The sequence below is a fragment of the Primulina tabacum genome, chromosome 2 (assembly GCF_025594145.1).
Source record: "Primulina tabacum isolate GXHZ01 chromosome 2, ASM2559414v2, whole genome shotgun sequence".
Classification (NCBI taxonomy): domain Eukaryota; kingdom Viridiplantae; phylum Streptophyta; class Magnoliopsida; order Lamiales; family Gesneriaceae; genus Primulina; species Primulina tabacum.
In genome coordinates, this window is record NC_134551.1 from 45,811,130 (window position 1) to 45,818,505 (window position 7,376).

A 7,376-nucleotide genomic window follows, 5' to 3' on the forward strand; every position below is an offset into this window, starting at 1 on the left:
ACAATTTTTTTAAACATATCTAAATGTTTAAAATGTGTTTCAATATCATTAGAAAATACTAAGATATCATCAATATAAACAATTATAAAATATATATTTGTCAAATATATATATATATATATAATATATATATATATATATATAAATAACGCATTCTTGTTTAATCGTGGTTTTGTGTATAATTTTTTTTTGTTTCATCAATTTTTGTAATTAGGTTGTGGAATAAAAATAATTTTGTATTTTAAATAAAAATAGAGATAATATGATAGTTACAAAAATTTATAGGAGGAATATGAGAAGATACTGTGGACTAAGATCTATCAACTTTAATATATAATAGTTAATCGGCACATACGATGCGTGTGTGTACAGTGTTACAAAAATTTATAGGAGGAATATGAGAAGATACTGTGAACTAAGATCTATCAACTTTAATATATAATAGTTAATCGATACATACGATGCGTGTGTGTACAGTCTTTTTTATCATTATCGATGAACTAAAGTGAAATTTTATAAATTATGGAGGGACTAAATTGATATTTGAATTGTTGAAATAAAAATAAAAAAGAAAAGTGTGTGTTGTTATTAAAAACAAGAAACAAAAAACATTAAAGTCTGTGTTGAAATTAAAAAAAATAAAAAACAAAAGTGTAATATTAGTATCATATAAGGGTAAAGTTGGAAGAAAAAGTCGGTGTCCTTATTAGGTGGTTATTATCATGTCCTCAACTTTAATAAAATAATAATAAAATATATATATACATACATACATATATATATACATACATACATATATATATATACATACATACATATATACAATATGTATGTACATACATACATACAATATATATATATATATATATATATATATATATATATATATATATATATATTGTTTGTAGCTGGTATGCCTTTCGAAAACAACAAAGTGATTATTGTAAATTGCAGTATGGTACGCTTTGTCAATTTAATAATACAATTGAACGTTGGGAGAAAAACTTCAATAGAAACCCAAATTATTTTACTAAATATAAAAAATAATTTATCAAAAAAATCAATCTAATTTATAATTAGATAATTAAAGTATTTTACTTATAATATATGAATACATATAATTTAAAAAAGATCACGCTACTTTGGATGAATTTTACGTCATTTGAATTTATTGATTATTTTATACTGATATTTGGTTGAACATATATATTTGGTTTTTTGTTCTCTATTCAGATTTGACTTCTATTCATTCCAACATTAATTATATTTCTATGTTAAATGGCTCAAACTTCAAAATACTGGCAAGAGAATTAGCTTATTGTTCTGGATTTGGGTCTTGCGACAAGTGTTGACTCTCCTCCTGCTATGACTGATAAGAGTATCGGGCATTTCCCGACTCAAAAAGTAAGAGATTGTTTTTTAATAGGAAAATGTATATATTCTCACACGTGTCTTGGGCATAGATTAGGATTTTATTCCGTACTTTGATCAAGGCACAATACAACAAGATAATATTGGATATCCTCTCAATCCAGATGAACAAACTCAAACACCTCCAGAACCTATGTCATTAAGAAGATCCACTAGAGAGTGGAGAGATGCTATATCAAATGATATTACATTGTATTTCTTCAAGAACATGAGACAAATATTGGATTCGGTCAAGCCATGGAAAGTTTTAATTTTCAAAAGTAGAATGGTGATATGAACGAGGTGATAAAGTTCATGAAGAACAATGAATAGGAGATCTTGTCTCATTGCCTAAGTGTGAAGTCCATTGGTTGCAAATGAATATTTAAAACTAAGATGGATTCCAAAAAAATGTGAAAAGATGTAAGGTTTGTTTCGTCGCTAAAAGCTTTACACAGAAAAAAGACATTGATTATAAAGAGACTTTCTCTTCTATTTCTTCGAATGACTCTGTAAGGATTATAATGAATTTGATGGCGCATTTCAATCTTGAGCTTCATCAGATTTAAAGATCGCGTTTTAAAATGTTGACATTGATGAAATAATTTATATGGTGCAACAAGAAAATTGTGTGTCCAAAGACTCAGATAATATGGTTTGAAAATTAAAGAATTCCATCTATGGACTCAAGCAAACATCTCTACAACGACATTTCAAATTTCATCTAATGATCATCTCATTTGGTTCTGAGATTAATTTGGTCGATGATTGTGTCTATATAAGTTCAGTGGTAGTAAGCATATTACTCTGGTTTTGTATGTTGATGACATCCTACTTGTTAGCAATGATATAGAGTTGTTGCATAACACCCATAGATTTATAGCCAATAATTTCGAGATGAAAGATCTCAGTGATTCATATTTTATACTGGTTATCCATATATATGGGATTGCTCTCGAGATATTGTTGAATTATCTCAGAAAAACTAAATCGATAAAGTTCTCAAGCAACATGAGATGCAATACTATAAACCAACATATATCCTTGTGGCTAAGGGAGACAAATTTAGTGTCAAACAATGCACCAACAATGATTTTGAGGAAAAGGAAATACTGAAGATTCCCTATGCATTGGCAATATGAAGTCTAATGTATGCTCATGTTTGTAGACGATATTGCGTATGTGATAAAAATATGGGGAATATATCTAAGTATTCGAGGAATAGAAAATTGGAAAGCAGTCCAAAGAGTTTTACGATACCTACAGAGAACAAAAGAGTACCCGATCATATATCATATGTTGGATTAGCTTGAGGTCATAGGGTATACTGACTCCGATTTGCTGGATGCCAAGATAGTATGAAATTTACGTCGAGCTACATCTATCTCCTGGCTGAATGTGCCATTTCCTGGAAGAGTGCTAAAAAGTCTTTTATAGCCTCTTCTACCATCAAAGCTGAATTTGTAATGTGTTATGAGGCATTCAATAATGGAATATGGCTGCAAAATTAGTCGTGGGACTGTGCATTGTTGATGTTATTGAATAGCTAGTAAGATTACATTATGACAATAAATCAACGGTTATGTATTCAAATAAGACCAGGAGTTCGAAGAAGTCAACATATATTGACATAAAGTTCCTGGTTGTTAAAGAAAGATTGCGAATCTGCTTACTAAGGGACTACCACCCAAACAGTTTCACGAGCACACTGCTCGTATGGTTTTTATGTCAATTGAGGATATATAGTTTTAGTGGGAGCTTGTAATTTTAATTTTTTTCTCATCTGTAGACATTTCATTTACAATTATGTAAAATTTATTTTATGCCTAAATAAATTCAAGTTAAGTCACAATTTGATTAAGGTTTAAAGTTTGATCTCAATAAAGTTTAAGGAAGACCAGTTGGACATAGGCATGTTATGATCACGTTGTATGAAATTTCAATGCTACACATCCACTTCATAATCCATATCATTCAGTTGTGTTGGCATATGTGACAATTGACGAGTCTTGTTATATTGAGTATAGGGAAGACTGCTTTGTTCCTATGTTAATGTAATTTGTCAGTCTCCGAGACTGGACCCGCGCCTGTGTGATTGCACAATGGACCCCTATAATGACTAATTCGTATTCTCCTCATTTTACGAAAATAATTAACTCAATTTGTTATAAAAGTCTATTATAACACATTATAAACTCATTTTAAATTTTAAATTTTTACCATGTGGGACAAGATGTATCACAATCACACATCCTTTAGAATGCGACGTCCTCGTCGGAGCTTGATCCCTAGATCCACCAGCACCGAAAATCTAGAGGTGGCTCCTACAGGTTCAAGAGGTGGCTCCTATCATGTAGCACTTTGTTCCGCAGATCCAAAAGGTGGTTCATATGCACATAGCACTTTGCCCCGTATAGCATTTATTTCCCGATGTTCCTTGCTGGTTACCGTCTCTGCTACCATTCTGTCACACCCTTTCACGCCCCAAACCCGGGCACGCGCCTGCGTGACTGCACAATGGGCCTCTATAGCAACTACTTCGTATTCGTCCTCGATTTTACGAAAATGATTAACCAAAGTTGCTATTGAAGTCCATTGTAGCCATTATAAAATCATTTTAAATATTTGATTTTTACCATGTGAGACAAGAGGTATCGCAATCACCCCTCCTTCAAAGCGACCTTGTGAGGCCCCGGGCCGAAGAGGACGGGGGGTGATCGTCGGGCCATGAGGTTGCACGGACAATGAGCGGCTCCTGGCAGGCTTCTAGGTGGAGGAAACATGAATGAACCGATCCCACACAGGAATGAGAGGGATTCCGAGACTGTTCAATGAAATGGGCTGTACAATTAATTAGGCTTAAAAGATTTGATTGGTAATACTCATATCACGAAGGTGCATCTTCTTTTCAGGTAGCTCATCACATAAGAACTCCAAAGTTAAGCGTGCTTGACTTGGGGCAATTTTGGAATGGGTGACCTCCTGCACGCTGGAAAGACCCGTCTTGATACAGTGAGGACAGTCGTCGAACTAGCTCAACTGGTACCAGGATTGCTGCCAAGATCTATATAAGTCCAGGAGGTCTTGGGTTCTAATCCTGGGGAGGTAAAAACTCCAGTGCCTGGGCTGGATAAGTTTTATGAGTAATGGTGCGTGGGTATGGGCCGAGGCCCATGCTATGCCATGGCCCATGACCATTACAGACCTGACCCCTCGATCCATCAGTGTCGAGTATCTAGAGGTGACTCTTACAGGTTCAAGAGGTGGCTCCCGTCATGTAGCATTTTTTCTCACATGTTCAAGAGGTGGCTCCCATACACATATCACTTTGCCCCGCATAGCACTTATTTTCCCGTATTCCTTGCTGGTGACCGGCTTTGATAGCATTCAGTCATGCTCCGAGCTCGGCCCGCGCCTACGTGATTGCACAATGAGCCTCTATAGCAACTAATTAATATTCATTATCGCTTTTACGAAAATGATTAACCCAAGTTGCTAATGAAGTCCATTGTAGCCCATTATAAACTCATTTTAAATCTTTAATTTTTATCATGTGCGGCAAGAGGTATCACATGATTGATGAACCAGATTGATTATAGATATATTTCAGAATTACAACATTTTTAGCTCATAAGGTTATTTTCATAAACATAATTATAAGGATACACTTATAGCTCTAGTAGGAGATTGTTAGATCAATTTTATTTACATGAGCCTATATATGAATAATTATACGTCGTGAGTTATTTACTAAATTAAGCCCAAAATTAAAGTGATGAGTTAAAGTTTTAGCTATTGAGGATTAATGTATCTAATAAGTTGTGAGCATTTAATGTCTATCTACACAAGTGTAATTTCTGTTTTATGATGAGCTAAAATAGAAACATCAGAAGATAATAATATATATTATTTGTATACGTGTTATGGTCCTTAGATCGTGTATTATCACGTTCCCTATTCTCTACTCCATTATAAAAAATATTTTCAAAGAAAACTGAAGAGTTCTATCAATGAAAAGAGTGCGTAGATCTGGAAGATCAGGAACTCATTCTTTAGGCGTAAGGATTATGGCTTCAAGCAGAAGATCAGTCAAATTCTTAATGATTTAGCATGAGTAATTAAGTGGTTTATGGATTTTTCCCAACATCAATCTCCTCCTCCAAGTGAAAAAATTCACCATAATTACTATTGAAATAATTCAACTTGATATATATTAAATTTTAAAATCATTTGAATCGAATTTTGATCATTCAAACAAGTCAAGAATTTGAAATCAAACTCAGTAATAGATATGACATAACTACATATTATATTACATATGTTATAATTTAGTATTTACAAAATGTCCACGGAAATGCTAACAAACATTAAATAAAAAGAATTTTATTTTACCTTAATGTTCGAAAACACCAAATGATATTTTCTAAAAATTGTTACGTGTGTGTGTAAAAAGAAGTGAATACCTCGTAACTGGTTACTGGAAAACCTGCAAACGCAGTGAATTTACAACCTCTAGTGGACTTTGACTGGGCAGTTACCCTAAAATATAGTTAATGAGTTTGAGTTTGTGATTGTCGGGGTCTTACATATTTGAAATCTTTATATCAAATAAACTACACAATAATTTTTTTGAACATGTTTTATTAAAAGTATTGAATTTACATCCAAGTCGAATGAACTAGGTAAAACCTTGTGTGAGACGTTCTCACGGGTCGTATTTTGTGAGACGGATATCTTATTTGGGTAATCCATGAAAAAATATTACTTTTTATGCTAAGAATATTACTTTTTATTGTGAATATCGGTAGGGTTGACCCGTCTCACATATAAAGATTCGTAAGACCGTCTCATAAGAGACCTACTCAATAAACTATACGACTATGTTTTTTTAAATATGTTTAATTTAGAATATTGAATTTGCATCCAAATCATTATGTGTGTCGATCACAGATTTCAAGATGTTCATTGACATAAATTAATAAATTCAAGAGCTTTGTTATAATGATTTAATAAACTCTGATTATTATAAATTTGAATTAAGAACACAAAATTCTCAATCTACTTGACCATGTATTATATAATATTTTTGGTCTTTTTTTAAGTAAGTACACTTTATATTTTCTTTTTATATTTGCTAGTATAAAGAATATTTTTCTTCAAGTTTCCCTGCATTAATCTTGGACATGCAACGAGACAAGATTCCACAACTCCTCGGTACTTCAGTAGTTCACAATTTATTCATGAAATTTTAATAAAATCAAATCTAATCTTTCACAGTATATATACATTAATTAACCGATCTTTTCAAACAACGTGAATCGCCTCTCTTTCTTCCAAGGGTTATACCAGACAATCACCCAGTAATTGCTTTTGACCTTCGCGTCGAGGGCATCTATGACGGAGACGAGGAGCCTGTAATTTATAGCATTAACTTTTTGAGTTTCTCCTTCTATAACCGACACAAGGCTTAACCTGGCATTGGCAAACTACACAATCTCAACTATTTCGAAATCATATATTTAATTTTTCTAATGTATTCTTTTCAGTTTCACAAAACTGTATCATAGTAAATAAAAAAAATGTTAATTATATTTATCTTTCAATATTACCTTACATATATATTGGAAGATTTCATGTTTGAAATTGATGTTAACAAAACTTGTTATTGTGTTTCTAACATATTTATTGAAGTGTGAAGTTATTAAAACAAGAAGCAAACTGAAACTGAATTCTGCGCAAACTGAATTTCTGATAAATTTAATTATTTTGATGATATCTCTCAGATGGATGATTCAAATGACAATCCGACAACATGGCTGATCAGAAATCTCAATTTGGAATAAGTCGTATTTCACGTCAGTTGGACAAATTCGGATGTTATCAAGGTCTAATTAATCTTTGAATTACCAAACTGATTGCACGAAAACAACAATCAGTTGGGTATGAACAGTTGCGGTATTTTGGTC